This window comes from Coregonus clupeaformis, unplaced genomic scaffold (assembly GCF_020615455.1).
Source record: "Coregonus clupeaformis isolate EN_2021a unplaced genomic scaffold, ASM2061545v1 scaf0149, whole genome shotgun sequence".
NCBI classification, from domain to species: domain Eukaryota; kingdom Metazoa; phylum Chordata; class Actinopteri; order Salmoniformes; family Salmonidae; genus Coregonus; species Coregonus clupeaformis.
In genome coordinates this window covers 540273-543540 of record NW_025533604.1, presented here as the reverse complement: position 1 = coordinate 543540, position 3268 = coordinate 540273, and positions in this window count along the sequence as shown.

Here is a 3268-nt window from a genome sequence, read left to right as displayed (position 1 = left end):
GTGTTTTCCAGTGTGTATGTGTGTGTATGTCCAGTGTGAGTGTGTCCAGTGTGTGTGTTTGTCCAGTGTGTGTGTGTGTGTGTATGTGTGTGTGTGTGTGTGTGTGTGTTTATGTGTGTCCATTGTGTGTGTGTGTCCAGTGTGTGTGTTTGTCTAGTGTGTGTGTGTGTTTGTGTGTGTTTGTGTGTGTGTATCCAGTGTGTGTTTAGTGTGTGTGTCCCAGTGTGTGTGTGTTCAGTGTGTGTGTCCAGTGTGTGTGTGTCTAGTGTGTGTGTGTGTGTGTGTGTTCAGTGTGTTTGTGTGTGAGTCCAGTTTGTGTGTTCAGTGTGTGTGTGTGTGTGTGTCTCGTGTGTGTGTGTGTGTGTCCAGTGTGTTTGTGTATGTGTGTGTGTGTGTGTGTGTGTGTGTGTGTCCAGTGTGTGTGTGTGTGAGTGTGTGTGTGTGTGCCCAGTGTATGTGTGTGTGTGTCTAGTGTGTGTCTGTGTGGGTCCAGTGTGAGTGTGTGTCCAGTGTGTGTGTGTGTGTGTGTGTGTGTTTGTTTGTGTGTCCAGTGTGTGTGTCCAGTGTGTGTGTGTCCAGTGTGTGTGTGTGTGTACAGTGTGTGTGTGTTTGTGTTTGTGTGTGTGTGTATCCAGTGTGTGTGTTCAGTGTGTGTGTGTGTGTGTGTGTACAGTGTGTGTGTGTCCAGTATGTGTGTGTATGTCCAGTGTGAGTGTGTTAGTGTGTGTGTGTGTGTTTGTGTGTATCCAGTGTGTGTGTGTGTGTGTGTGTGTTTTTGTGTGTCCAGTGTGTGTGTGTGTCCAGTGTGTGTGTGTGTCCAGTGTGTGTGTGTGTCCAGTGTGTGTGTGTGTGTGTGTGTGTGTGTGTGTGTGTGTTTATGTGTGTCCATTGTGTGTGTTTGTCCAGTGTGTGTGTTTGTCCAGTGTGTGTGTGTGTGTGTGTGTGTGTGTGTGTGTGTGTTTGTGTGTCCAGTGTGTTTGTGTGTGTCCAGCGTGTGTCTGTGTGTGTGTGTGTCTAGTGTGTGTCTGTGTGGGTCCAGTGTGAGTGTGTGTCCAGTGTGTGTGTGTGTGTTTGTGTGTCCAGTGTGTGTGTGTGTCCAGTGTGTGTGTGTGTGTCCAGTGTGTGTGTGTGTCCAGTGTGTGTGTGTGTGTCAGTGTGTGTCTGTGTGGGTCCAGTGTGAGTGTGTGTCCAGTGTGTGTGTGTGTGTGTTTGTGTGTGTTTGTGTGTCCAGTGTGTGTGTGTGTCCAGTGTGTGTGTGTGTGTCCAGTGTGTGTGTGTGTCCAGTGTGTGTGTCTGTGTGGGTCCAGTGTGAGTGTGTGTCCAGTGTGTGTGTGTGTGTGTGTGTGTGTGTTTGTGTGTCCAGTGTGTGTGTGTGTCCAGTGTGTGTGTGTGTGTCCAGTGTGTGTGTGTGTCCAGTGTGTGTGTGTGTGTCCAGTGTGTGTGTGGGTCCAGTGTGAGTGTTTGTCCAGTGTGTGTGTGTGTGTGTGTGTGTGTGTGTGTGTGTGTTTATGTTTCCATTGTGTGTGTTTGTCCAGTGTGTGTGTTTGTCCAGTGTGTGTGTGTGTGTGTGTGTGTGTGTGTGTGTGTGTGTTTGTGTGTGTCCAGTGTGTTTGTGTGTGTCCAGCGTGTGTCTGTGTGTGTGTGTGTCTAGTGTGTGTCTGTGTGGGTCCAGTGTGAGTGTGTGTCCAGTGTGTGTGTGTGTGTGTGTGTGTGTGTTTGTGTGTCCAGTGTGTGTGTGTGTCCAGTGTGTGTGTGTGTGTCCAGTGTGTGTGTGTGTCCAGTGTGTGTGTGTGTGTCCAGTGTGTGTCTGTGTGGGTCCAGTGTGTGTGTGTGTCCAGTGTGTGTGTGTGTACAGTGTGTGTGTGTTTGTGTTTGTGTGTGTGTGTATCCAGTGTGTGTGTTCAGTGTGTGTGTGTGTGTGTGTGTACAGTGTGTGTGTGTCCAGTATGTGTGTGTATGTCCAGTGTGAGTGTGTTAGTGTGTGTGTGTGTGTTTGTGTGTATCCAGTGTGTGTGTGTGTGTGTGTTTGTGTGTCCAGTGTGTGTGTGTGTCCAGTGTGTGTGTGTGTCCAGTGTGTGTGTGTCCAGTGTGTGTGTCTGGTGTGTGTGTGTGTGTGTGTGTGTCCAGTGTGTATGTGTGTGTATGTCCAGTGTGAGTGTGTCCAGTGTGTGTGTTTGTCCAGTGTGTGTGTGTGTGTGTGTGTGTGTGTGTGTGTGTTTATGTGTGTCCATTGTGTGTGTGTGTCCAGTGTGTGTGTTTGTCCAGTGTGTGTGTGTGTGTGTGTGTGTTTGTGTGTTTGTGTTTGTCCAGTGTGTTTGTGTGACCAGCGTGTGTGTGTGTCCAGTGTGTGTGTTCAGTGTGTGTGTGTGTCTAGTGTGTGTATGTGTGTGTGTGTGTGTCCAGTGTGTGTCTTTGTGGGTCCAGTGTGAGTGTGTGTCCAGTGTGTGTGTGTGTGTGTGTGTGTGTGTGTGTGTGTGTGTGTGTGTCCAGTGTGTGTGTGTGTCCAGTGTGTGTGTGTGTCCAGTGTATGTGTGTGTCCAGTGTGTGTGTGTCAGTGTGTGTGTCTGGTGTGTGTGTGTGTTTGTCCAGTGTGTGTGTGTGTGTCCAGTGTGTTTGTGTGTCCAGTGTAGTGTGTCCAGTGTTTGTGTTTGATCAGTGTGTGTGTGTGTGTGTGTTTGTTTGTGTCCAGTGTGTTTGTGTGTGTGTTTGTGTGTGTCCAGTGTGTGTGTTCAGTGTGTGTGTGTGTGTGTACAGTGTGTGTGTGTGTGTGTGTGTGTGTGTGTGTGTGTGTGTGTGTGTGTGTGTGTGTGTGTGTGTGTGTGTGTGTGTGTTTAATGTGTTTGACGTTATTATTTACAGGGACACTGAGGCGCCATCATACCAAACCCAAAACCCTGGATAGAGGGACTCATTGTGTGTCCAGTGTGTATGTGTACAGTGTGAGTGTGTCCGTCCAGTGTGTGTGTGTCCAGTGTGTGTGTGTGTGTCCAGTGTGTATGTGTGTGTCCAGTGTGTGTGTGTGTGTCCAGTGTGTTTGTGTGTCCAGTGTGAGTGTGTCCAGTGTTTGTGTTTGATCAGTGTGTGTGTGTGTGTGTGTTTGTTTGTGTCCAGTGTGTTTGTGTGTGTGTTTGTGTGTGTCCAGTGTGTGTGTTCAGTGTGTGTGTGTGTGTGTACAGTGTGTGTGTGTGTGTGTGTGTGTGTGTTCAGTGTGTGTGTGTGTGTGTGTGTGTGTGTGTGTGTGTTTGTTTAATGTGTTTGACGTTATTAT